At 44.4% G+C, this 24,760-nt stretch overlaps 33 non-coding genes and 9 pseudogenes across 33 annotated transcripts; all 42 read right to left on the bottom strand.

Moving 5' to 3' along the window:
* Nucleotides 1-131: 131 nt before the first annotated feature.
* Nucleotides 132-250, bottom strand: LOC122283432 (annotated as a pseudogene).
* Nucleotides 251-439: 189 nt separating this feature from the next.
* LOC122283238 lies at nucleotides 440-558 on the bottom strand. Its single transcript, XR_006230714.1, has one exon. It is a non-coding gene; the product is annotated as a 5S ribosomal RNA (ribosomal RNA).
* A 721-nt stretch (nucleotides 559-1,279) lies between these two features.
* Nucleotides 1,280-1,398, bottom strand: LOC122283393 (annotated as a pseudogene).
* A 199-nt stretch (nucleotides 1,399-1,597) lies between these two features.
* Nucleotides 1,598-1,716, bottom strand: LOC122283441 (annotated as a pseudogene).
* Nucleotides 1,717-1,904: 188 nt separating this feature from the next.
* LOC122283356 lies at nucleotides 1,905-2,023 on the bottom strand. The gene has a single exon (XR_006230830.1). It is a non-coding gene; the product is annotated as a 5S ribosomal RNA (ribosomal RNA).
* Nucleotides 2,024-2,218: 195 nt separating this feature from the next.
* Nucleotides 2,219-2,337, bottom strand: LOC122283209. The gene has a single exon (XR_006230686.1). It is a non-coding gene; the product is annotated as a 5S ribosomal RNA (ribosomal RNA).
* A 189-nt stretch (nucleotides 2,338-2,526) lies between these two features.
* On the bottom strand, nucleotides 2,527-2,645 carry LOC122283292. Its single transcript, XR_006230766.1, has one exon. It is a non-coding gene; the product is annotated as a 5S ribosomal RNA (ribosomal RNA).
* Nucleotides 2,646-2,841: 196 nt separating this feature from the next.
* LOC122283313 lies at nucleotides 2,842-2,960 on the bottom strand. Its single transcript, XR_006230787.1, has one exon. It is a non-coding gene; the product is annotated as a 5S ribosomal RNA (ribosomal RNA).
* Nucleotides 2,961-3,149: 189 nt separating this feature from the next.
* On the bottom strand, nucleotides 3,150-3,268 carry LOC122283367. Its single transcript, XR_006230841.1, has one exon. It is a non-coding gene; the product is annotated as a 5S ribosomal RNA (ribosomal RNA).
* A 455-nt stretch (nucleotides 3,269-3,723) lies between these two features.
* Nucleotides 3,724-3,842, bottom strand: LOC122283386. Its single transcript, XR_006230860.1, has one exon. It is a non-coding gene; the product is annotated as a 5S ribosomal RNA (ribosomal RNA).
* A 197-nt stretch (nucleotides 3,843-4,039) lies between these two features.
* On the bottom strand, nucleotides 4,040-4,158 carry LOC122283440 (annotated as a pseudogene).
* Nucleotides 4,159-4,346: 188 nt separating this feature from the next.
* On the bottom strand, nucleotides 4,347-4,465 carry LOC122283355. Its single transcript, XR_006230829.1, has one exon. It is a non-coding gene; the product is annotated as a 5S ribosomal RNA (ribosomal RNA).
* A 200-nt stretch (nucleotides 4,466-4,665) lies between these two features.
* LOC122283206 lies at nucleotides 4,666-4,784 on the bottom strand. Its single transcript, XR_006230684.1, has one exon. It is a non-coding gene; the product is annotated as a 5S ribosomal RNA (ribosomal RNA).
* A 189-nt stretch (nucleotides 4,785-4,973) lies between these two features.
* Nucleotides 4,974-5,092, bottom strand: LOC122283291. The gene has a single exon (XR_006230765.1). It is a non-coding gene; the product is annotated as a 5S ribosomal RNA (ribosomal RNA).
* A 197-nt stretch (nucleotides 5,093-5,289) lies between these two features.
* Nucleotides 5,290-5,408, bottom strand: LOC122283312. The gene has a single exon (XR_006230786.1). It is a non-coding gene; the product is annotated as a 5S ribosomal RNA (ribosomal RNA).
* Nucleotides 5,409-5,597: 189 nt separating this feature from the next.
* On the bottom strand, nucleotides 5,598-5,716 carry LOC122283366. Its single transcript, XR_006230840.1, has one exon. It is a non-coding gene; the product is annotated as a 5S ribosomal RNA (ribosomal RNA).
* Nucleotides 5,717-6,171: 455 nt separating this feature from the next.
* On the bottom strand, nucleotides 6,172-6,290 carry LOC122283384. Its single transcript, XR_006230858.1, has one exon. It is a non-coding gene; the product is annotated as a 5S ribosomal RNA (ribosomal RNA).
* Nucleotides 6,291-6,488: 198 nt separating this feature from the next.
* On the bottom strand, nucleotides 6,489-6,607 carry LOC122283406 (annotated as a pseudogene).
* Nucleotides 6,608-6,796: 189 nt separating this feature from the next.
* Nucleotides 6,797-6,915, bottom strand: LOC122283310. Its single transcript, XR_006230784.1, has one exon. It is a non-coding gene; the product is annotated as a 5S ribosomal RNA (ribosomal RNA).
* Nucleotides 6,916-7,110: 195 nt separating this feature from the next.
* LOC122283205 lies at nucleotides 7,111-7,229 on the bottom strand. The gene has a single exon (XR_006230683.1). It is a non-coding gene; the product is annotated as a 5S ribosomal RNA (ribosomal RNA).
* A 189-nt stretch (nucleotides 7,230-7,418) lies between these two features.
* Nucleotides 7,419-7,537, bottom strand: LOC122283286. Its single transcript, XR_006230760.1, has one exon. It is a non-coding gene; the product is annotated as a 5S ribosomal RNA (ribosomal RNA).
* Nucleotides 7,538-7,735: 198 nt separating this feature from the next.
* On the bottom strand, nucleotides 7,736-7,854 carry LOC122283306. The gene has a single exon (XR_006230780.1). It is a non-coding gene; the product is annotated as a 5S ribosomal RNA (ribosomal RNA).
* A 189-nt stretch (nucleotides 7,855-8,043) lies between these two features.
* LOC122283365 lies at nucleotides 8,044-8,162 on the bottom strand. The gene has a single exon (XR_006230839.1). It is a non-coding gene; the product is annotated as a 5S ribosomal RNA (ribosomal RNA).
* Nucleotides 8,163-8,617: 455 nt separating this feature from the next.
* LOC122283383 lies at nucleotides 8,618-8,736 on the bottom strand. The gene has a single exon (XR_006230857.1). It is a non-coding gene; the product is annotated as a 5S ribosomal RNA (ribosomal RNA).
* Nucleotides 8,737-8,938: 202 nt separating this feature from the next.
* On the bottom strand, nucleotides 8,939-9,057 carry LOC122283344. Its single transcript, XR_006230818.1, has one exon. It is a non-coding gene; the product is annotated as a 5S ribosomal RNA (ribosomal RNA).
* A 189-nt stretch (nucleotides 9,058-9,246) lies between these two features.
* On the bottom strand, nucleotides 9,247-9,365 carry LOC122283364. The gene has a single exon (XR_006230838.1). It is a non-coding gene; the product is annotated as a 5S ribosomal RNA (ribosomal RNA).
* Nucleotides 9,366-9,559: 194 nt separating this feature from the next.
* LOC122283204 lies at nucleotides 9,560-9,678 on the bottom strand. The gene has a single exon (XR_006230682.1). It is a non-coding gene; the product is annotated as a 5S ribosomal RNA (ribosomal RNA).
* Nucleotides 9,679-9,867: 189 nt separating this feature from the next.
* Nucleotides 9,868-9,986, bottom strand: LOC122283358. The gene has a single exon (XR_006230832.1). It is a non-coding gene; the product is annotated as a 5S ribosomal RNA (ribosomal RNA).
* A 189-nt stretch (nucleotides 9,987-10,175) lies between these two features.
* On the bottom strand, nucleotides 10,176-10,294 carry LOC122283425 (annotated as a pseudogene).
* A 199-nt stretch (nucleotides 10,295-10,493) lies between these two features.
* Nucleotides 10,494-10,612, bottom strand: LOC122283321. The gene has a single exon (XR_006230795.1). It is a non-coding gene; the product is annotated as a 5S ribosomal RNA (ribosomal RNA).
* A 188-nt stretch (nucleotides 10,613-10,800) lies between these two features.
* On the bottom strand, nucleotides 10,801-10,919 carry LOC122283392 (annotated as a pseudogene).
* A 189-nt stretch (nucleotides 10,920-11,108) lies between these two features.
* LOC122283319 lies at nucleotides 11,109-11,227 on the bottom strand. Its single transcript, XR_006230793.1, has one exon. It is a non-coding gene; the product is annotated as a 5S ribosomal RNA (ribosomal RNA).
* A 189-nt stretch (nucleotides 11,228-11,416) lies between these two features.
* On the bottom strand, nucleotides 11,417-11,535 carry LOC122283397 (annotated as a pseudogene).
* Nucleotides 11,536-11,723: 188 nt separating this feature from the next.
* Nucleotides 11,724-11,842, bottom strand: LOC122283362. Its single transcript, XR_006230836.1, has one exon. It is a non-coding gene; the product is annotated as a 5S ribosomal RNA (ribosomal RNA).
* A 193-nt stretch (nucleotides 11,843-12,035) lies between these two features.
* Nucleotides 12,036-12,154, bottom strand: LOC122283202. Its single transcript, XR_006230680.1, has one exon. It is a non-coding gene; the product is annotated as a 5S ribosomal RNA (ribosomal RNA).
* Nucleotides 12,155-12,343: 189 nt separating this feature from the next.
* Nucleotides 12,344-12,462, bottom strand: LOC122283342. Its single transcript, XR_006230816.1, has one exon. It is a non-coding gene; the product is annotated as a 5S ribosomal RNA (ribosomal RNA).
* A 189-nt stretch (nucleotides 12,463-12,651) lies between these two features.
* Nucleotides 12,652-12,770, bottom strand: LOC122283290. Its single transcript, XR_006230764.1, has one exon. It is a non-coding gene; the product is annotated as a 5S ribosomal RNA (ribosomal RNA).
* Nucleotides 12,771-12,959: 189 nt separating this feature from the next.
* Nucleotides 12,960-13,078, bottom strand: LOC122283382. The gene has a single exon (XR_006230856.1). It is a non-coding gene; the product is annotated as a 5S ribosomal RNA (ribosomal RNA).
* A 188-nt stretch (nucleotides 13,079-13,266) lies between these two features.
* LOC122283257 lies at nucleotides 13,267-13,385 on the bottom strand. The gene has a single exon (XR_006230732.1). It is a non-coding gene; the product is annotated as a 5S ribosomal RNA (ribosomal RNA).
* A 189-nt stretch (nucleotides 13,386-13,574) lies between these two features.
* On the bottom strand, nucleotides 13,575-13,693 carry LOC122283423 (annotated as a pseudogene).
* Nucleotides 13,694-13,889: 196 nt separating this feature from the next.
* Nucleotides 13,890-14,008, bottom strand: LOC122283279. Its single transcript, XR_006230753.1, has one exon. It is a non-coding gene; the product is annotated as a 5S ribosomal RNA (ribosomal RNA).
* Nucleotides 14,009-14,196: 188 nt separating this feature from the next.
* Nucleotides 14,197-14,315, bottom strand: LOC122283271. The gene has a single exon (XR_006230745.1). It is a non-coding gene; the product is annotated as a 5S ribosomal RNA (ribosomal RNA).
* Between the last annotated feature and the right edge of the window lie 10,445 nt (nucleotides 14,316-24,760).

Raw genomic sequence — 24,760 nt, 5'->3', positions numbered from 1 at the left:
GCCAACCGGCGATCTGATCGAAACCCATTGCTACGCGATGGGGTCGGTGCGATTTTCCTAAAAATCCATTGCCTGGTTCTCGTTCCGGTCCATCCGACCAGAGATGCGGTAAAAATAAAAATTGGGGGGGGGGGGTGCAACACGAGGACTTCCCAGGAGGTCACCCATCCTAGTAATACTCTCGCCCAAGCACGCTTAACTGCGGAATTGTGGTGGGATTCAGTGCATTAGAGCTAGTATGATCGCACCCATCATGCTACCAGCGAAAAACTAATATAATCCTATTACGACCTAGCCGCACCCTGCCTATCCCATGCCAACCGGCGATCTGATCGATACCCATCGCTATGCGATGGGGTCGGTGCGATTTTCCTAACAATCCATTGCCCGGTCCTCGTTCCCGTCCATCCGACCAGAAATGCGGTAAAAATAGAAAGCGGGGGTGCAACACGAGGACTTCCCAGGAGGTCACCCATCCTAGTACTACTCTCGCCCAAGCACGCTTAACTGCGGGGTTCTGATGGGATCCGGTGCATTAGTGCTTGTATGATCGCACACATCATGCTACCAGCGAAAAACTATTATAATCCTATTACGACTTAGCCGCACCCTGCGTATCCCATGCCAACCAGCGATCTGATCGATACCCATTGCTATGCGATGGGGTCGGTGCGATTTTCCTAAGATTCCATTGCTCGGTTCTCGTTCCGGTCCATCCGACCATAGATGCGGTAAACATAAAAAGGGGGGGTGCAACAGGAGGACTTCCAAGAAGGTCACCCATCCTAGTAATCCGGTGCATTAGTGATGGTATGATTGCACCCATCATGCTACCAGCGAAAAACTAATATAATCCTATTACGACCTAGCCGCACCCTTCCTATCCCGTGCCAATCGGCGATCTGATCGATACCCAATTCTATGTGATGGGGTCGGTGTGATTTTCCTAAAAATCCATTGCTCGGTTCTCGTTCCGGTCCATCCGACCAGAGATGCGGTAAAAATAAAAATGGGGGGTGCAACACGAGGACATCCAAGAAGGTCACCCATCCTAGTAATCCGGTGCATTAGTGATGGTATGATCGCACCCATCATGCTACCAGCGAAAAACTAATATAATCCTATTACGACCTAGCCGCACCCTTCCTATCCCGTGCCAATTGGCGTTCTGATCGATACCCAATTCTATGTGATGGGGTCGGTGCGATTTTCCTAAAAATCCATTGCTCGGTTCTCGTTCCGGTCCATCCGACCAGAGATGCGGTAAAAATAAAAATGGGGGGTGCAACACGAGGACATCCCAGGAGGTCACTTATCCTAGTACTACTCTCGCCCAAGCACGGTTAACTGCGGAGTTCTGATGGGATCCGGTGCACTAGTCCTGCTATGATCGCACCCATCATGCTACCAGCGACAAACTAAAATAATCCTATTACGACCTAGCCGCGCGCTGCCTATCCCATGCCAACCGGCGATCTGATCAAAACCCATTGCTACGCGATGGGGTCGGTGCGATTTTCCTAAAAATCCATTGCCTGGTTCTCGTTCCGGTCCATCCGACCAGAGATGCGATAAAAATAAAAATTGGGGGGGGGGGGGGGTGCAACACGAGGACTTCCCAGGAGGTCACCCATCCTAGTACTACTCTCGCCCAAGCACGCTTAACTGCGGAATTGTGGTCGGATGCAGTGCATTAGTGCTAGTATGATCGCATCCATCATGCTACCAGGAAAAACTAATATAAACCTATTACGACCTAGTCGCACCCTGCCTATCCCATGCCAACCGGCGATCTGATCCAAACCCATTGCTACGCGATGGGGTCGGTGCGATTTTCCTAAAAATCCATTGCTCCGTTCTCATTCCGGTCCATCCGACCAGAGATGCGGTAAAAATAAAAATGGGGTGTGCAACACGAGGTCGTCCCAGGAGGTCACCCATCCTAGTACTACTCTCGCCCAAGCACGGTTAACTGCGGACTTCTGTTGGGATCCGGTGCATTAGTGCTGCTATGATCGCACCCATCATGCTACCAGTGAAAAACTAAAATAATCCTATTACGACCTAGCCGCACCCTACCTATCCCATGCCGACCAGCGATCTGATCGATACCCATTGCTATGCGATGGGGTCGGTTTGATTTTCCTAAAAATCCATTGCCTGGTTGTCGTTTCGGTCCATTCGACCAGAGATGTGGTAAAAATAAAAAAGGGGGGGGGGGGTGCAACACGAGGACTTCCCAGGAGGTCACCCATCCTAGTACTACTCCCGCCCAAGCACGCTTCACTGCGAAGTTCTGATGGGATCCGGTGCATTAGTGCTTGTATGATCGCACCCATCATGCTACCAGCGAAAAACTAATAAAATCCTATTACGACCTAGCCGCACCCTGCCTACCCCGTGCCAACCGGCGATCTGATCCAAACCCATTGCTACGCGATGGGGTCGGTGCGATTTTCCTAAAAATCCATTGCTCCGTTCTCGTTCCGGTCCATCCGACCAGAGATGCGGTAAAAATAAAAATGGAGGGTGCTACACGAGGACGTCCCAGGAGGTCACCCATCCTAGTACTACTCTCGCCCAAGCACGGTTAACTGCGGAGTTCTGATGGGATCCGGTGCATTAGTGCTGCTATGATCGCACCCATCATGCTACCAGTGAAAAACTAAAATAATCCTATTGCGACCTAGCCGCACCCTACCTATCCCATGCCGACCAGCGATCTGATCGATACCCATTGCTATGCGATGGGGTCGGTTTGATTTTCCTAAAAATCCATTGCCCGGTTGTCGTTCCGGTCCATCTGACCAGAGATGCGGTAAAAATAAAAATGGGGGGGCGGGGGTGCAACACGAGGATTTCCCAGGAGGTCACCCATCCTAGTACTACTCTGGCCCAAGCACGCATCACTGCGGAGTTCTGATGGGATCCGGTGCATTAGTGCTTGTATGATCGCACACATCATGCTACCAGCGAAAAACTAATATAATCCTATTACGACGTAGCCGCACCCTGCCTATCCAATGCCAACCGGCGATCTGATCGATACCCATCGCTATGCGATGGGGTCGGTGCGATTTTCCTAAAAATCCATTGCCCGGTTCTCGTTCCGATCCATCCGACCAGAGATGCGGTAAAAATAAAAAGGGGGGGTGCAACACGAGGACTTCCCAGGAGGTCACCCATCCTAGTACTACTCTCGCCCAAGCACGCTTAACTGTGGAGTTGTGGTGGGATTCGGTGCATTAGAGCTAGTATGATCGCACCCATCATGCTACCAGCGAAAAACTAATATAATCCTATTACGACCTAGCCGCACCCTGCCTATCCCATGCCAACCGGCGATCTGATCGATACCCATTGCTATGCGATGGGGTCGGTGTTATTTTCCTAAGAATCCATTGCTGGGTTCTCGTTCCGGTCCATCCGACCATAGATGCGGTAAAAATAAAAAGGGGGGATGCAACACGAGGACTTCCAAGAAGGTCACCCATCCTAGTAATCCGGTGCATTAGTGATGGTATGATCGCACCCATCATGCTACCAGCGAAAAACTAATATAATCCTATTACGACCTAGCCGCACCCTTCCTATCCCGTGCCAATTGGCGATCTGATCGATACCCAATTCTATGTGATGGGGTCGGTGCGATTTTCCTAAAAATCCATTGCTCGGTTCTCGTTCCGGTCCATCCGACCAGAGATGCGGTAAAAATAAAAATGGGGGGTGCGACACGAGGACATCCCAGGAGGTCACTTATCCTAGTACTACTCTCGCCCAAGCACGGTTAACTGCGGAGTTCTGATGGGATCCGGTGCACTAGTCCTGCTATGATCGCACCCATCATGCTACCAGCGACAAACTAAAATAATCCTATTACGACCTAGCCGCGCGCTGCCTATCCCATGCCAACCGGCGATCTGATCAAAACCCATTGCTACGCGATGGGGTCGGTGCGATTTTCCTAAAAATCCATTGCCTGGTTCTCGTTCCGGTCCATCCGACCAGAGATGCGGTAAAAATAAAAATTGGGGGGGGGGGGGTGCAACACGAGGACTTCCCAGGAGGTCACCCATCCTAGTACTACTCTCGCCCAAGCACGCTTAACTGCGGAATTGTGGTCGGATGCAGTGCATTAGTGCTAGTATGATCGCATCCATCATGCTACCAGGAAAAACTAATATAAACCTATTACGACCTAGTCGCACCCTGCCTATCCCATGCCAACCGGCGATCTGATCCAAACCCATTGCTACGCGATGGGGTCGGTGCGATTTTCCTAAAAATCCATTGCTCCGTTCTCATTCCGGTCCATCCGACCAGAGATGCGGTAAAAATAAAAATGGGGTGTGCAACACGAGGTCGTCCCAGGAGGTCACCCATCCTAGTACTACTCTCGCCCAAGCACGGTTAACTGCGGACTTCTGTTGGGATCCGGTGCATTAGTGCTGCTATGATCGCACCCATCATGCTACCAGTGAAAAACTAAAATAATCCTATTACGACCTAGCCGCACCCTACCTATCCCATGCCGACCAGCGATCTGATCGATACCCATTGCTATGCGATGGGGTCGGTTTGATTTTCCTAAAAATCCATTGCCTGGTTGTCGTTTCGGTCCATTCGACCAGAGATGTGGTAAAAATAAAAATGGGGGGGGGGGGGGGGGTGCAACACGAGGACTTCCCAGGAGGTCACCCATCCTAGTACTACTCTCGCCCAAGCACGCTTCACTGCGAAGTTCTGATGGGATCCGGTGCATTAGTGCTTGTATGATCGCACCCATCATGCTACCAGCGAAAAACTAATAAAATCCTATTACGACCTAGCCGCACCCTGCCTACCCCGTGCCAACCGGCGATCTGATCCAAACCCATTGCTACGCGATGGGGTCGGTGCGATTTTCCTAAAAATCCATTGCTCCGTTCTCGTTCCGGTCCATCCGACCAGAGATGCGGTAAAAATAAAAATGGAGGGTGCTACACGAGGACGTCCCAGGAGGTCACCCATCCTAGTACTACTCTCGCCCAAGCACGGTTAACTGCGGAGTTCTGATGGGATCCGGTGCATTAGTGCTGCTATGATCGCACCCATCATGCTACCAGTGAAAAACTAAAATAATCCTATTGCGACCTAGCCGCACCCTACCTATCCCATGCCGACCAGCGATCTGATCGATACCCATTGCTATGCGATGGGGTCGGTTTGATTTTCCTAAAAATCCATTGCCCGGTTGTCGTTCCGGTCCATCTGACCAGAGATGCGGTAAAAATAAAAATGGGGGGGGGGGGGGTGCAACACGAGGATTTCCCAGGAGGTCACCCATCCTAGTACTACTCTGGCCCAAGCACGCATCACTGCGGAGTTCTGATGGGATCCGGTGCATTAGTGCTTGTATGATCGCACACATCATGCTACCAGCGAAAAACTAATATAATCCTATTACGACGTAGCTGCACCCTGCCTATCCAATGCCAACCGGCGATCTGATCGATACCCATCGCTATGCGATGGGGTCGGTGCGATTTTCCTAAAAATCCATTGCCCGGTTCTCGTTCCGATCCATCCGACCAGAGATGCGGTAAAAATAAAAAGGGGGGGTGCAACACGAGGACTTCCCAGGAGGTCACCCATCCTAGTACTACTCTCGCCCAAGCACGCTTAACTGTGGAGTTGTGGTGGGATTCGGTGCATTAGAGCTAGTATGATCGCACCCATCATGCTACCAGCGAAAAACTAATATAATCCTATTACGACCTAGCCGCACCCTGCCTATCCCATGCCAACCGGCGATCTGATCGATACCCATTGCTATGCGATGGGGTCGGTGTTATTTTCCTAAGAATCCATTGCTCGGTTCTCGTTCCGGTCCATCCGACCATAGATGCGGTAAAAATAAAAAGGGGGGATGCAACACGAGGACTTCCAAGAAGGTCACCCATCCTAGTAATCCGGTGCATTAGTGATGGTATGATCGCACCCATCATGCTACCAGCGAAAAACTAATATAATCCTATTACGACCTAGCCGCACCCTTCCTATCCCGTGCCAATTGGCGATCTGATCGATACCCAATTCTATGTGATGGGGTCGGTGCGATTTTCCTAAAAATCCATTGCTCGGTTCTCGTTCCGGTCCATCCGACCAGAGATGCGGTAAAAATAAAAATGGGGGGTGCGACACGAGGACATCCCAGGAGGTCACTTATCCTAGTACTACTCTCGCCCAAGCACGGTTAACTGCGGAGTTCTGATGGGATCCGGTGCACTAGTCCTGCTATGATCGCACCCATCATGCTACCAGCGACAAACTAAAATAATCCTATTACGACCTAGCCGCGCGCTGCCTATCCCATGCCAACCGGCGATCTGATCAAAACCCATCGCTACGCGATGGGGTCGGTGCGATTTTCCTAAAAATCCATTGCCCGGTTCTCGTTCTGGTCCATCCGACCAGAGATGCGGTAAAAATAAAAATTGGGGGGGGGGGGGGTGCAACACGAGGACTTCCCAAGAGGTCACCCATCCTAGTACTACTCTCGCCCAAGCACGCTTAACTGCGGAATTGTGGTGGGATTCAGTGCATTAGTGCTAGTATGATCGCATCCATCATGCTACCAGCGAAAAACTAATATAATCCTATTACGACCTAGCCGCACCCTGCCTATCCCATGCCAACCGGCGATCTGATCCAAACCCATTACTACGCGATGGGGTCGGTGCGATTTTCCTAAAAATCCATTGCTCCGTTCTCGTTCCGGTCCATCCGACCAGAGATGCGGTAAAAATAAAAATGGGGTGTGCAACACGAGGTCGTCCCAGGAGGTCACCCATCCTAGTACTACTCTCGCCCAAGCACGGTTAACTGCGGAGTTCTGTTGGGATCCGGTGCATTAGTGCTGCTATGATCGCACCCATCATGCTACCAGTGAAAAACTAAAATAATCCTATTACGACCTAGCCGCACCCTACCTATCCCATGCCGACCAGCGATCTGATCGATACCCACTGCTATGCGATGGGGTCGGTTTGATTTTCCTAAAAATCCATTGCCCGGTTGTCGTTCCGGTCCATCCGACCAGAGATGCGGTAAAAATAAAAATGGGGGGGGGGGGTGCAACACGAGGACTTCCCAGGAGGTCACCCATCCTAGTACTACTCTCGCCCAAGCACGCTTCACTGCGAAGTTCTGATGGGATCCGGTGCATTAGTGCTTGTATGATCGCACCCATCATGCTACCAGCGAAAAACTAATAAAATCCTATTACGACCTAGCCGCACCCTGCCTATCCCGTGCCAACCGGCGATCTGATCCAAACCCATTGCTACGCGATGGGGTCGGTGCGATTTTCCTAAAAATCCATTGCTCCGTTCTCGTTCCGGTCCATCCGACCAAAGATGCGGTAAAAATAAAAATGGGGGGTGCAACACGAGGACGTCCCAGGAGGTCACCCATCCTAGTACTACTCTCGCCCAAGCACGGTTAACTGCGGAGTTCTGTTGGGATCCGGTGCATTAGTGCTGCTATGATCGCACCCATCATGCTACCAGTGAAAAACTAAAATAATCCTATTACGACCTAGCCGCACCCTACCTATCCCATGCCGACCAGCGATCTGATCGATACCCATTGCTATGCGATGGGGTCGGTTTGATTTTCCTAAAAATCCTTTGCCTGGTTGTCGTTCCGGTCCATTCGACCAGAGATGCGGTAAAAATAAAAATGGGGGGGGGGGGGGGTGCAACACGAGGACTTCCCAGGAGGTCACCCATCCTAGTACTACTCTGGCCCAAGCACGCATCACTGCGGAGTTCTGATGGGATCCGGTGCATTAGTGCTTGTATGATCGCACACATCATGCTACCAGCGAAAAACTAATATAATCCTATTACGACGTAGCCGCACCCTGCCTATCCAATGCCAACCGGCGATCTGATCGATACCCATCGCTATGCGATGGGGTCGGTGCGATTTTCCTAAAAATCCATTGCCCGGTTCTCGTTCCGATCCATCCGACCAGAGATGCGGTAAAAATAAAAAGGGGGGGTGCAACACGAGGACTTCCCAGGAGGTCACCCATCCTAGTACTACTCTCGCCCAAGCACGCTTAACTGTGGAGTTGTGGTGGGATTCGGTGCATTAGAGCTAGTATGATCGCACCCATCATGCTACCAGCGAAAAACTAATATAATCCTATTACGACCTAGCCGCACCCTGCCTATCCCATGCCAACCGGCGATCTGATCGATACCCATTGCTATGCGATGGGGTCGGTGTTATTTTCCTAAGAATCCATTGCTCGGTTCTCGTTCCGGTCCATCCGACCATAGATGCGGTAAAAATAAAAAGGGGGGATGCAACACGAGGACTTCCAAGAAGGTCACCCATCCTAGTAATCCGGTGCAATTGTGATGGTATGATCGCACCCATCATGCTACCAGCGAAAAACTAATATAATCCTATTACGACCTAGCCGCACCCTTCCTATCCCGTGCCAATTGGCGATCTGATCGATACCCAATTCTATGTGATGGGGTCGGTGCGATTTTCCTAAAAATCCATTGCTCGGTTCTCGTTCCGGTCCATCCGACCAGAGATGCGGTAAAAATAAAAATGGGGGGTGCGACACGAGGACATCCCAGGAGGTCACTTATCCTAGTACTACTCTCGCCCAAGCACGGTTAACTGCGGAGTTCTGATGGGATCCGGTGCACTAGTCCTGCTATGATCGCACCCATCATGCTACCAGCGACAAACTAAAATAATCCTATTACGACCTAGCCGCGCGCTGCCTATCCCATGCCAACCGGCGATCTGATCAAAACCCATTGCTACGCGATGGGGTCGGTGCGATTTTCCTAAAAATCCATTGCCCGGTTCTCGTTCCGGTCCATCCGACCAGAGATGCAGTAAAAATAAAAATTGGGGGGGGGGGGGGGGGGTGCAACACGAGGACTTCCCAGGAGGTCACCCATCCTAGTACTACTCTCGCCCAAGCACGCTTAACTGCGGAATTGTGGTGGGATTCAGTGCATTAGTGCTAGTATGATCGCACCCATCATGCTACCAGCGAAAAACTAATATAATCCTATTACGACCTAGCCGCACCCTGCCTATCCCATGCCAACCGGCGATCTGATCCAAACCCATCGCTACGCGATGGGGTCGGTGCGATTTTCCTAAAAATCCATTGCTCGGTTCTCGTTCCGGTCCATCCGACCAGAGATGCGGTAAAAATAAAAATGGGGGGTGCGACACGAGGACATCCCAGGAGGTCACTTATCCTAGTACTACTCTCGCCCAAGCACGGTTAACTGCGGAGTTCTGTTGGGATCCGGTGCATTAGTGCTGCTATGATCGCACCCATCATGCTACCAGTGAAAAACTAAAATAATTCTATTACGATCTAGCCGCACCCTACCTATCCCATGCCGACCAGCGATCTGATCGATACCCACTGCTATGCGATGGGGTCGGTTTGATTTTCCTAAAAATCCATTGCCCGGTTGTCGTTCCGGTCCATCCGACCAGAGATGCGGTAAAAATAAAAATGGGGGGGGGGGTGCAACACGAGGACTTCCCAGGAGGTCACCCATCCTAGTACTACTCTCGCCCAAGCACGCTTCACTGCGAAGTTCTGATGGGATCCGGTGCATTAGTGCTTGTATGATCGCACCCATCATGCTACCAGCGAAAAACTAATAAAATCCTATTACGACCTAGCCGCACCCTGCCTATCCCGTGCCAACCGGCGATCTGATCCAAACCCATTGCTACGCGATGGGGTCGGTGCGATTTTCCTAAAAATCCATTGCTCCGTTCTCGTTCCGGTCCATCCGACCAGAGATGCGGTAAAAATAAAAATGGGGGGTGCAACACGAGGACGTCCCAGGAGGTCACCCATCCTAGTACTACTCTGGCCCAAGAACGCTTCGCTGCGGAGTTCTGATGGGATCCGGTGCATTAGTGCTTGTATGATCGCACACATCATGCTACCAGCGAAAAACTAATATAATCCTATTACGACGTAGCCGCACCCTGCCTATCCAATGCCAACCGGCGATCTGATCGATACCCAATTCTATGTGATGGGGTCGGTGCGATTTTCCTAAAAATCCATTGCTCGGTTCTCGTTCCGGTCCATCCGACCAGAGATGCGGTAAAAATAAAAATGGGGGGTGCAACACGAGGACGTCCCAGGAGGTCACTTATCCTAGTACTACTCTCGCCCAAGCACGGTTAACTGCGGAGTTCTGATGGGATCCGGGGCACTAGTCCTGCTATGATTGCACCCATCATGCTACCAGCGAAAAACTAAAATAATCCTATTACGACCTAGCCGCGCGCTGCCTATCCCATGCCAACCGGCGATCTGATCGAAACCCAATGCTACGCGATGGGGTCGGTGCGATTTTCCTAAAAATCCATTGCCCGGTTCTCGTTCCGGTCCATCTGACCAGAGATGCGGTAAAAATAAAAATTGGGGGGGGGGGGGTGTGCAACACAAGGACTTCCCAGGAGGTCACTCATCCTAGTTCTACTCTCGCCCGAGCACGCTTAACTGCGGAGTTCTGATGGGATCCGGCGCATTAGTGCTTGTATGATCGCACACATCATGCTACCAGCGAAAAACTAATATAATCCTATTACGACGTAGCCGCACCCTGCCTATCCAATGCCAACCGGCGATCTGATCGATACCCATTGCTATGCGATGGGGTCGGTGCGATTTTCCTAAAAATCCATTGCCCGATTCTCGTTCTGGTCCATCCGACCAAAGATGCGGTAAAAATAAAAAGGGGGGTGCAACACAAGAACTTTCCAGGAGGTCACCCATCCTAGTACTACTCTCGCCCAAGCACGCTTAACTGCGGAGTTGTGGTGGGATTCGGTGCATTAGTGCTAGTATGATCGCACCGATCATGCTACCAGCGAAAAACTAATATAATCCTATTAGGACCTAGCCGCACCCTGCCTATCCCGTGCCAACCGGCGATCTGATCCATACCCATCGGTAAGCGATGTGGTCGGTGCGATTTTCCTAAAAATCCATTGCTCGGTTCTCGTTCCGGTCCATCCGACCAGAGATGCGGTAAAAATAAAAATGGGGGGTGCAACACGAGGACGTCCCAGGAGGTCACCCATCCTAGTACTCCACTCGCCCAAGCACGGTTAACTGCGGAGTTCTGATGGGATCTGGTGCATTAGTGCTGCTATGATCGCACCCATCATGCTACCAGTGAACAACTAAAATAATCCTATTACGACCTAGCCGCACCCTGCCTATTCCATGCCGACCGGCGATCTGATCGATACCCATTGCTATGCGATGGGGTCGGGACGATTTTCCTAAAAATCCATTGCCCGGTTCTCGTTCCGGTCCATCCGACCAGAGATGCGGTAAAAATAAAAAGGGTAGGTGCAACACGAGGTCTTCCAAGGAGGTAAGCCATCCTAGTACTACTCTCGCCCAAGCACGGTTAACTGCGGAGTTCTGATTGGATCCGGTGCATTAGTCCTGCTATGATCGCACCCATCATGCTACCAGCGAAAAACTAAAATAATCCTATTACGACCTAGCCGCACCCTGCCTATCCCGTGCCATCGGCAATCTGATCGATACCCATCGCTATGCGATGGGGTCGGTGCGATTTTCCTAAAAATCCATTGCACGGTTCTCGTTCCGGTCCATCCGACCATAGATGCGGCAAAAATAAAAAGGGGGGGTGCGACACGAGGACATCCCAGGAGGTCACTTATCCTAGTACTACTCTCGCCCAAGCACGGTTAACTGCGGAGTTCTGTTGGGATCCGGTGCATTAGTGCTGCTATGATCGCACCCATCATGCTACCAGTGAAAAACTAAAATAATCCTATTACGATCTAGCCGCACCCTACCTATCCCATGCCGACCAGCGATCTGATCGATACCCACTGCTATGCGATGGGGTCGGTTTGATTTTCCTAAAAATCCATTGCCCGGTTGTCGTTCCGGTCCATCCGACCAGAGATGCGGTAAAAATAAAAATGGGGGGGGGGTGCAACACGAGGACTTCCCAGGAGGTCACCCATCCTAGTACTACTCTCGCCCAAGCACGCTTCACTGCGAAGTTCTGATGGGATCCGGTGCATTAGTGCTTGTATGATCGCACCCATCATGCTACCAGCGAAAAACTAATAAAATCCTATTACGACCTAGCCGCACCCTGCCTATCCCGTGCCAACCGGCGATCTGATCCAAACCCATTGCTACGCGATGGGGTCGGTGCGATTTTCCTAAAAATCCATTGCTCCGTTCTCGTTCCGGTCCATCCGACCAGAGATGCGGTAAAAATAAAAATGGGGGGTGCAACACGAGGACGTCCCAGGAGGTCACCCATCCTAGTACTACTCTGGCCCAAGAACGCTTCACTGCGGAGTTCTGATGGGATCCGGTGCATTAGTGCTTGTATGATCGCACACATGATGCTACCAGCGAAAAACTAATATAATCCTATTACGACGTAGCCGCACCCTGCCTATCCAATGCCAACCGGCGATCTGATCGATACCCAATTCTATGTGATGGGGTCGGTGCGATTTTCCTAAAAATCCATTGCTCGGTTCTCGTTCCGGTCCATCCGACCAGAGATGCGGTAAAAATAAAAATGGGGGGTGCAACACGAGGACGTCCCAGGAGGTCACCCATCCTAGTACTACACTCGCCCAAGCACGGTTAACTGCGGAGTTCTGATGGGATCTGGTGCATTAGTGCTGCTATGATCGCACCCATCATGCTACCAGTGAACAACTAAAATAATCCTATTACGACCTAGCCGCACCCTGCCTATTCCATGCCGACCGGCGATCTGATCGATACCCATTGCTATGCGATGGGGTCGGGACGATTTTCCTAAAAATCCATTGCCCGGTTCTCGTTCCGGTCCATCCGACCAGAGATGCGGTAAAAATAAAAAGGGGAGGTGCAACACGAGGTCTTCCAAGGAGGTAAGCCATCCTAGTACTACTCTCGCCCAAGCACGGTTAACTGCGGAGTTCTGATTGGATCCGGTGCATTAGTCCTGCTATGATCGCACCCATCATGCTACCAACGAAAAACTAAAATAATCCTATTACGACCTAGCCGCACCCTGCCTATCCCGTGCCATCGGCAATCTGATCGATACCCATCGCTATGCGACGGGGTCGGTGCGATTTTCCTAAAAATCCATTGCACGGTTCTCGTTCCGGTCCATCCGACCATAGATGCGGTAAAAATAAAAAGGGGGGGTGCAACACGAGGACTTCCAAGAGGGTCACCCATCCTAGTACTACTCTCGCCCAAGCACGCTTAACTGCGGGGTTCTGATGGGATCCGGTGCATTAGTGATGGTATGATCGCACCCATCATGCTACCAGCAAAAAACTAATATAATCCTATTACGACCTAGCCGCACCCTGCCTATCCCGTGCCAATCGGCGATCTGATCAATACCCAATTCTATGTGATGGGGTCGGTGCGATTTTCCTAAAAATCCATTGCTCGGTTCTCGTTCCGGTCCATCCGACCAGAGATGCGGTAAAAATAAAAATGGGGGGTGCAACACGAGGATGTCCCAGGAGGTCACTTATCCGAGTACTACTCTCGCCCAAGCACGGTTAACTGCGGAGTTCTGATGGGATCCGGTGCATTAGTCCTGCTATGATCCCACCCATCATGCTGCCAGCGAAAAACTAAAATAATCCTATTACGACCTAGCCGCGCGCTGCCTATCCCATGCCAACCGGCGATCTGATCGAAACCCATTGCTACGCGATGGGGTCGGTGCGATTTTCCTAAAAATCCGTTGCCCGGTTCTCGTTCCAGTCCATCCGACCAGAGATGCGGTAAAAATAAAAATTGGGGGGGGGGGGTGCAACATGAGGACTTCCCAGGAGGTCACCCATCCTAGTACTAGTCTCGCCCAAGCACGCTTAACTGCAGAGTTCTGATGGGATCCGGTGCATTAGTGCTACTATGATCGCACCCATCATGCTACCAGCGAAAAACTAATATAATCCTATTACGACCTAGCCGCACCCTGCCTATCCCATGCCAACCGGCGATCTGATCGATACCCATTGCTAGGCGATGGGGTCAGTGCGATTTTCCTAAAAATCCATTGCCCGGTTCTGTTCCGGTCCATTTGACCAGAGATGCGGTAAAAATAAAAAGGGGGGGTGCAACACGAGGACTTTCCAGGAGGTCACCCATCCTAGTACTACTCTCGCCCAAGCACGCTTAACTGCCGAGTTCTGATGGGATCCGTTGCATTAGTGCTGGTATGATCGCACCTATCATGCTACCAGCGAAAAACTAATATAATCCTATTACGACCTAGCCGCACCCTGCCTATCTCGTGCCAATCGGCGATCTGATCGATACCCAATTCTATGCGATGGGGTCGGTGCGATTTTCCTAAAAATCCATTGGTCGGTTCTCTTTCCGGTCCATCCGGCCAGAGATGCGGTAAAAATAAAAATGGGGGGTGCAACACGAGGACGTCCCAGGAAGTCACCCATGCAGGGTGATCCGAGACAGATGATATTGATCTGTCAGAGTGCACCTTGATGGTGCTAAAATACCATTAGGTTGCAGATTAGCGCAAAGCCGGGAATTGATTGTGATATGTTCCTAATTGGGGCCGTTTTTAGTGCGTTTTAGTCTTTTGGCCATAATTTGGGCTACGGGCGTCGGAATCGCGCATAAGACCCCAATTTGGAAAGCTCTTTTCGGTGCGAACTCTTTCCATATCGAGCAAAGCTCCATGTGCCATTTTTTTGACCTTGAAATTCTGTTGTTTTCCCTTCCGAATTAGTAGTTTTAGTTATTTTTTACTATTTATGGTAAGATTTCATTCGTTAGTTAGGATGTCATTTTAAATCCGATTTGGGCTGGATTTTTTGCAGATTGCTTATTTTATTTTAAATTTCAATTTGGAGGGATTTTCGGGATTTCACTATTTTTGGCAAGTTTCAGATAAACACGATTTTTGGCTATAACAGTCCGGCTTTTGGACTGATTTTCAATATTACTTGATTTGATAATATTCAGTTAAACCCTAGAGACTTTTCTCTCTCTGTTTTTGGCAATTTTCTCCTGTTCTTCCCTATGAATCTTTTGCTGGAACTAGCCTTCAGGATAATCGCTATTCTGTCCAATGTTAGTCTTCCATCGTAGTACTACTCTCGCCCAAGCACGCTTAATTGCGGAGTTTTGATGGGATCCGATGCAATGCAAATCGGCGATCTAATCGATACCCGTGGCTAATCGTTGGGGTTGGTGCGATTTTCCTAAAAATCCACTCTCATGTGGTTGATCCTATTCATCCGACCAGAGATCCGGTAAAAATAAAAATGGGGGGTGCAACGAGAGGACTTCCCAGGAGGTCACCCATCCTAGTACTACTCTTGCCCATGCATGCTTAACCCTAAAGTTATTGTTTCTTTCTTGCGGGGATATAAGGTCATGATTCCTAGCGGAGTGTTTAGTGAATTGCCACGTATTAGAAAAATATAGCAATACATTGATTTTGTGATAGGTGTGATAATCCCTACCCAACATTTCTTTAAAGAACATGAGTCCTTGACACACTTGAAGGAACAAGGTAAGTTGTTGATTAGAATGCATGCTAAGTGGGAGGACTGTTTTGAGACTTTTCCTCATATAATCACATACACACATGGTGAGGAAAATTTTGTGGTTCATACATTAGCAAGAAGGTATGTCCTTATCTTTAATTTACATGCAAAGTTATTGAGATTTGAATATGTGAAAGACATGTACGCTGATGATGCAGACTTTTCTGATGTCTATATGGCATGTGATAAGGCGGCATTTGGTAAGTTTTATAAGTATGATGGTTACTTGTTTAAAGAAAATAAACTGTGTGTGCCTAGTTGTTCTATGCGTGAGTTATTGGTGGGGGATTAATAGGACACTTTGGTGTCAAGAAAACCTTAGACATTTGGCGTGAATATTTCTTTTCGCCTAAAATAAAATTTTATTGGTTCAAAAATTTTATGGAGTGGTTTTAGCATGTGTTTAAGAGTTTTCATTGAGATTTTGTTACATGACTAAAGCTTTTGATGATAGATTTTCTTAGAGCTAGAAACTTCAAAACTGGAAGAGAAATAATTTTTATTTGGAGAAAGTTTGAATATTTCGAGGTTTGATCTTACTCTAAAGGCTTTGATATTTTTATATGATTATCCTAAGTATCTTATTTTCATGTTAGGTTGGTGTTTTGAAGATATTTAGTATTATTTTCAAAGATATAATTTCTTTATGCAAGAGGATTTCAGTTAAGCCTAAGATTTGATGTTTATGGATTATATCCATGTTTTATTGATTTTTAGCCATGTGATTTTAACTTTGATGGTTGGATATTCTTTAGGACACATTTTTAAACCATGTGATACTTTATTTCGAAGATCTCACTTTCTTAAACCATTGATCAAGAGATTTATCCAACCAAAAACTAATTGAGGAAAAAGTTTCTGTTTTTGGACTGTGTAAAACCAAAAATTCCATGTGTTATTTTGTGATTTTGGTGACTCTAGTTTGATGATTTAAAACATGTTTGATCTTATGATGATGTTATGAATATGTTAGAAGTAAGATTTGATTTTTTGGAATTCTTGGAGATGTTTTAATTTAGGGTCAAAGCTTCTGAGTTTGGATCTTTTTACAAAAAAGTTTGGTGTTGATTATTAGCTTTTTCTAATGGATGTTTTAATCATGGTTTTAAACTTAGGATACGAAGAAACTTGTTGTAAAATTTTGGTTTAAGCATGAGTTTTGAAGTTGGAAGGAACTGCAACAAAAATCAAGAGAAATGGCCTATGGATGTTTCAGCCATAGTGTGTTTTTCATAGTTGTGATTTGTTTTAATTTTTTTTGGGTTAATATTTCAGTTTAGGACAACATTTATATGAGGAATGTAAGTTTTGAAAATTTCAGGAGTTAGGATGTGAAATTCTTAAGCTAGGGATAAAATAGTCATTTTCCCACATGTAGAGGGTAAAATGGTAATTTACTCTAACTTTTGAGTACGTGGGGCCACAACAACTGTAGAGTATGTATTAATGCACTCACAACTGATGTAGATACCTGTGTTGTGATGTGGTAATCGGCAGAGACACACAACTCAAGGGGACCCGTGTAGCACTCATATAGTCACGTTATTAATTAAGTCTATTGAACAAGATTTAAAGATCATGTCAAGAAGTTAAGAATAAGAAATCATGGTTAGCCCCATGAGATAAGAATAAACAATCATGGTAACCCATGAGATAAAAATAAGCAATCATGGTGAACCCATGAGATAAGAATAAGTAATCATGATAACCCCATGGGATAATAATACACCATCATGGTAACCAATGAGATAAGAATAAGCAATCATGGTGACCACATGATATTAGAATAAGTTTCAGATTAAGTTCATGTTATGTTATGTTCACATACATGTTATGTTCATGTTCACGTTAAGTTTAAAGTTCATGATCATATCATGTTATGTTCACGTTTATGTTATTTTAAAGCTCATGTTCATGTTATGTTATGCTCATGTTCATGTTATGTTTCAACTTCACATTCATATCATGTTATATTCACGTAGTGTTATGTTCAAGTTCACGTTCATGTTATGTTATGTTCATATTTACATTATGTCTCAAGTTCACATTTATGTCATGTTATGCTCATGTTTATGTTATGTATGTTCATGTTCATGCTATGATTCAAGTCCATGTAATGTTTCAAGTTCATGTTCATGTTATGTTGCTAGCCCATGTTATATTATAAGTTCAAGCTCATGTCATGTCAAGTCAAGTGTAATTCACGTTTCAATTTCGGTTATGTCAGTTATGCCATACTATATGTCAAGTTATGCTATGCTTACTTACGACTTTAATTATGCATTCATGCTTTTACTGTCATGCATGCATCATTAACCTGTGTGGGAGTTTCCTGTTAACTTACTGAGATTTGTAATAAAATCTCACTGTGGTAGTCCCAACTACCATTCCTTCCGAATGGTAGGCAATGTGTCATGATTAGAACAGGGAGCAGACATTAGTAGATTGAAAGAGGTTGACTAGACGCCGCAGACACGACGTGGAGCTTATAGCTTCCATAGTTAGTTTTTGGATAGTATTTTGGTCTCGTTAGTTGAGTTACACAAGTTACTCAATGAACTTCTTCAATAGTGTATTTTGGTAATGTAAATATGGAGTTTTGCCTCCCATGTTTTTGAGATTACAATCTTTTGAGACTCGTACTGAAATCGTGGATTTTTTTTTTTTTTTGTCAAGTATGCTTGGATTACAATTTAACTATTTCTGATATTATAAGTTTGGTGTATAGTATTGCTCAAACAAAAAAAAATTATCCGCTGCGAATATTACATAATGATGCATGTTAGGAACATTGCATCTTACATGTCATGAACAGGGGTAGGTAACCTTGTGTTGCATGTCCTGACGTTTCGGATGTCATTCCAATCCCAAAGGGAATCTGGGGGCGTCACACAAACTCTATAAATGGCAAATGATACTCCCACAAATGTTCTTGAAGCACATCTAATGTCTTCCTTACAAAGAAATGACCACTCTAGTTATATGCTATCTCAATGAATGGTAAACAATACTCCCAAAAGTGTTCATGCAATACGCCTAAACCCTTCTTTACACCAAAGTGATCCATCAAATCATATCCATGCACAAACAACTCACACATAAGACTAGTAGGTTCACAAAGTCTATCCTCTTTAAACAAATACCAGTCTAGTCTATAGAACTGACCAAACGATGCTTTCTCAGGTACTCCATACACACTAACCAAGCCATCATCATTAGCATGCAAATGCTTATCATATTCAAATCTTAATAACTTTGCATCTATAATGAAGTTAAGAACATACCTTCTTGATATTGCAATAGCCATAAAAATTTCCTTAACTTGTGTGTATTTGATTACATGAGGAAAAGTCTCAATACATTTCTCCCACTTAGCAATCATTCTAGTCAACAACTTACCTTGTCCCTTCAAGTGTGTTAATGACTCACGTTCTTAAAAGAAAGGTTGGGTAGGGATTGTCGCACCTGGCACAAAGTTAATGTAATGCTCTATCTCTCTAATAGGTGGCAATCCACTAATCATACCTCTAGGAATCATGACCTCATATCCCTGCAACAAAGAAACAACAACACTAGGAAAGAATTGTTAAATTCATTAGTATAAAAGCTTGCCTTAACATAAAAACTCACTTCTCTCTTTGTTGTTCTCTCACCTTCTTCACTCTTGCTTTTCTTTTCACTCTCCTTTTTTCTTGAGGTTTCAGCCTCACTCTCATTTCTTTTCTCCCTCATTTTTGTCTCACTATTTCTTTCTTTTTCAACCTCACTTTCACTCTTTCTTGCTTTCAGCTTGCTTTTTTGCTCAATCTCACTTTCACTTTTCAGTTTCATTTGGTCCTCATAAACCTTTGTTGGAGTTAAAGGAGCAAGTTTGATTTTTTTTTCCATCATTTTCAAAACTGTACATGTTCCTGAACCCATCATGAACATTGTCACGGTCTCCTCAACAAAATATAGCCAACATGCATAGGCACTACATCACAAAAGACCTCATCCATGTATCTCCCAATTGAAAAAGAAACTAACACTTGCTTATTTACCCTAACCTCTCCACAATCATTCAACCATTGCAAATTGTATGGTCTAGGGTTTTTCAAGATAGGTAAATCCAATTTCTCAACTAAGTAGTGCTAGCCACATTAGTACAACTCCCTCCATTAATGATCATACTACATACCCTATTGTTGATGTGGCATCTACTATGAAAAATATTCTCTCTTTGCTACTCCATATCATCTATTTTAATTTGTGTATTGAGAGCACACTTGGCACTAAGAGTCTCACCGGCCCTTCATTCTCATACTCATGTTCACGTCTCCTAATATATCTCCCACCTTGTAGATTTCTACTCACTGTATCTCGATAATCTATCCTATCCCTCACGTCCCCTAACACCATGTTCAACGGCTCAAATTGTTGTTGCATGGCCTTTAACACGGAGGAGTTATCTACCATCTGCTTTGGTGATAAGTCACTTTTATGAGGCATCGTATGCGCTGCCCAAAATGAATGTTAGTGAAAAAAGACTTGAAATGCTCTCGTACGTGTTTACACTCAAATAATGGCAGTCCACTTGTGTTTCACTCGTAATTGACTTTTTCTCGATAATGATCTTACACTCTCTTACCTTTTACCTCAAGAGTTTTTCCATTCAAGTTCTTTTAGAACTAATTAAAATAAATCAAGACAATATAACCTTATTTTATTCCAACTAGTAATTAGGTCCAGGAAAAACAAGCACAAGAGAAACACGGAAGAAATAAAATGACACGCGAATCAAGAAAATTATACGAGGGAATGTGTAAATACAAAACAGGATACCAACTATAGTATTGTATTCAAGTCCTTTGATGACTAGCTCAAGCAAAATTTTTTTTCTTTTATTTTATTTTTTTTCCTTTCTTTTCCTTTCTATTCTTTTCATTTCCTTTCTTTTCTTGATGGGCTCCAAGGTGGACTAAGTTTTAGAGATCCCTAGCAAGTTGCAGATGGGCTAATCACAAGATCAAGAGCGAAGAAGATCGATGAAACAATGCAAGGATTGGTGCAATTCACTTGAAATGAGACTAACAAGAGCCCAAAACTCAAGACGAGCTTGAAGGAAAGAGAACCAATTTTGATTAAATTTATACAAGCTATGGAAGAGAGCAACAAAGCAACATAACTTAAAGGCTTTCAACTTAGTTAATTCATTTAAATGACTTATTTTATTAGTTTAGAATAATTGCATTTATTATGAGAATGACTTAAGGGTATGTTGGGAAATGTTGAACTAGGGTTTCAAGGAGTTACTGTAGTGCAGCACTATTCACGGTACTATAGTGTTGAACTGTTCACTTAAGGGTATTTTTGGAAAGGGGACTTATTTTTGGCCTAAGGTTACTTTTTTTGGGGAGTATTTAAACATCTTGTGGCTGCCCACTTCAAGTTAGACAATATTGAATTTTCATTGTGAGTTGAGCTATCTTCTCTTGTTCTTCTTGAACTCTTGAAATTATCAAAGGTAAATCACAACTTTTGTAGCGTTCCACTTTTGCAATTTGTGTTCTTGAGAAGGGTTCTTCAACAGGTCTAGATTTTAATATAATCTAGGTTCTTGAAACAAGTTCTCAATGAGTTTAGATTCTCCATCTATTGACTTAATTTGGCTTTCTTGGGTGAGTTTTGTAAATTGATTTTGGGTTCAAGGGATTCGAATTTCACGTGTTCACATTATTTCTTTTCTTTTCTTTTTGTTTCCTTTCTTTTCTTTTCTCTTCCTTTTTTTTCCCACTAATTCAAACACAAACAACAATATTCAATTGTAACAATCAAACAATTAAATTCAAACAGATAAAAATTGACAAAGAAGTAGAAGAGAATCAATGCAACCCTAGATGATGAAGAACACGACAATCCTAATTAAAAAAAAAAAACAAAACACAAAGAACCCGAATGATAGAATAATTTGGCAGCCCTAGGAAAAACGAATTTCTGCACTATTTGTTTTTTTTAACCCAAGAATTAAATTTAAAGATGTAAGAATTAGAAGATAGAATCAAATAAGGAAAAACAAATTTCTTCACTACATTTTTTTTGTAACCCTAGAACAATGAATCCCTAGAATTAAATTTAAAGATGCAAGAATTAAAAGATAGAATCAGACTTGATTGGAAACCTTGCTTTGAATACCAAATGACATGAACCCGTCGAATAAGAATCCCTTGAACCCACAACCAATTTGAAAACTCACCAAAGAAAGCCAATATCAAGTCAATGGAGGGAAAATCTAGACCCATTGAAGAACTCGTTTCAAGAACCTAGATTATATGAAAATCTAGACCCGTTGAAGAACCTATCTCAAGAACCCAAATTACAAATGAGGAACATCACAAAGGTTGTGATTTACCTTTGATAAGTTCAAAAGTTTATTCAAGAACAAGAGGAGATAAACTCAACTCACAATAAATAAAATTCATCAATTTTCATAAATTTCATATATATACTAAAATGTGGCTACAAGGAGTTTAAATAACCCTTCCCAAAACATAACCCTAGCTAAAATAAACCCCCATCTTTCAAAAATACCCTTAAGTGAATAGTGCCACGGCTATAGTGCACAGTTACAGTACCACTACAGTAACTTTGCCTTTTGAAATCCTAATTCAATAAAGTAAAACATAGGTGGGCCAAGTATCCTCAAGCCGAGTTTAATTTATGTTGCACTCTTCCCTAGCTTGTATCATGTGGATGAGAACTGGATTTCCTTTTCTTAAGCCCATCTTGAATATTGGGCTCTTGCTAGACTCATTGCAAGTGAATTGCATCAATCCTTGCATTTTTCCTTGCTCTTCTTGGCTCTCAATCTTTTGATTACTTCATTTGGAACTTGTAAGGGATCTTTAAGACTCAGTCCACCCAAAAAGATGTTTTGTTTGATTCATCTATGATGGGCACCAAGGTGGACCAAGTCATAAAGATCCTTTGCAAGTTCTAGATAAGGCAATTACAAGATCAAGAGCTAGGAAGATCAAGGAAGCTATGCAAGAATGGGTGAAATACACTTGGGATGAGTCTAGCAAGAGCCCAACATTCAAGATGGGCTTGAAAGAAGAAGGTCCAATTCTCATCCACATGATACAAGCAATGGAAGAGTGCAACATAAATTATGGCCTATTATTATGTTTATGTGATTGAAGGCCTTAGAGTTGTTTATCTCATTAAAAGAGCTTATTTTATCAGTTATAGGAATTAGTCTAGAATAAGTGGGCTTGAGGATACTTGGTGATGGGCCCAAAGGTGGACTGAGCCTTAAAGATTCTTTGTAAATTCCAAATGTGGCAATCACAGGATCGAGAGCTAGGAAGATCAATGAACCAATGCAAAAATTGGTGCAATCCACTTGGGACATGTCTAGCAAGAGTCCAACATTCAAGATGAGCTTAAAGAAAATCCAGTTTCATTCATGTGATACAACAAGCTATGGAAGACATGACTTGGGCCTATTGTTATTGAAGGTCTTGAATTTGTTTATTTCATGAAAAGAGTTTATTTTATTAGTTATAAGAATTAATCTAGAATAATTGGGTTTGGGGGATGTCACGCCCACATATGTCTTATTTCTTATGAACTAGGGTTTTTGGGAAGGCCTTGTATTTTGGCCAAGGGTTTATGTGGAAAGTTATTATTTTATTTGAAATAGCGTTTTAGAAGTTACTGTAGCGAGACACTGTTCACGCTACAGTACCACATTACTATTCACTAGGATTTTTAGGGATGGTTTATTTAAACCACTTGTAGCCTCATTTCAGAAGGTTTGACAATATTGAATTTCCATTGTGAGTTGAGTTATGTCTCTTATTCTTGATTGAACCTTTGAACTTATCAAAGGTAAATCACAACCTTTGTGGCGTTCCTCCTTGTAATCTGGGTTCTTTAGACTGCTTATTCAACGGGTTTAGATTTTCATATAATTTAGGTTCTTGAAACAAGTTCTCAACGGGTCTAGATTCTCCATCCATTGACTTGATTTAGCTTTCTTGGGTTTGTTTTTCCAATATTGTTTTTGGGTCTCAAAGCAAGTCGATTGGGGTTCACATCATTTGGTATTTAGAGTATGGTTTCCAATCACGTCTGATTCTATCTTTTATTTATTGCATCTTTAATTCTAGGGCTTCATTGTTCTAGGATTGCAAAAACAAAAAAAAAGGGGGGGAGGGGGAGGGCACGAATTTCTCATTATTTTCTAGGGTTTGACTAAATTGTTTATCCTAGGGTTTGTTTGGCGAAATTACATCATCTTGAGGCTGCCAAGATTATATTGTTCATTAGGGTTTTGTGTTGGCCAAAATTTCATCTTATTAGAGCTGCCGTGTTCTTCATCATATTAGGGTTTCATTGATTCCCTTCTAATTCCTATAAATTCTTCTTGTGTGTTGAATTCAATTATTTGATTTTCACAATTGAATTTTTTTTTTTGTGATTGCATTGGTGAGAAAAGAAAAGAAAAGAAAAGAAAAGAAAAGAAAAGAAATTTCAAAACAAATTCGAAATAAAAGAGTAGAGGGAAAAAAAAAAGAAAAACTGGATTGAGCCTTATCATCAAAGGGGCTGAATACATATCATTATAGTTGGTATCTTGTCTTGTGATTACTCTTTCCCTCGTATCATTTCCTTGAGTCTCGTGTCATTTTATTCTTTCCGTGTTTTCTCTTATTCTTGTTTCTTGGACCTAATTACTAGTTGGGATAAAACAAGGTTGTACTGCCTTGATTGAGTTCAATTAGTTCTTAAAGAACTTGAGTGGGAAAGCTCTTGAGGTAAAAGGTAAGAGAGTGTAAGATTATTATCGGGAAAAAGCCAATTAAGAGTGAAACACTAGTGGAGTGTCATTATTCGAGCGTAAACACGTAAGAGAGTGTGTGAGGTCTTTACTACTAACATTCTTTTTGTGTAGCACATTACGATGTCTCATAATAGTGACTCAACACCAAAGAGGGTGGCAGACAATTCATTCTTTGTGTTACAGTCCATGTAACAAAAGTTTGAAAGGTTAAATTTGGTGTTGGGCGGTAGTGAGGGATATGATGGATCAACGAGGTGCAGTGATTAGAAATCTACG

This window comes from Carya illinoinensis, chromosome 11, assembly GCF_018687715.1.
Source record: "Carya illinoinensis cultivar Pawnee chromosome 11, C.illinoinensisPawnee_v1, whole genome shotgun sequence".
In the NCBI taxonomy this organism is placed as follows: Eukaryota; Viridiplantae; Streptophyta; class Magnoliopsida; order Fagales; family Juglandaceae; genus Carya; species Carya illinoinensis.
Note: the sequence above shows the minus strand (reverse complement) of the source record. Positions and strands in the feature narration are given on the sequence as shown.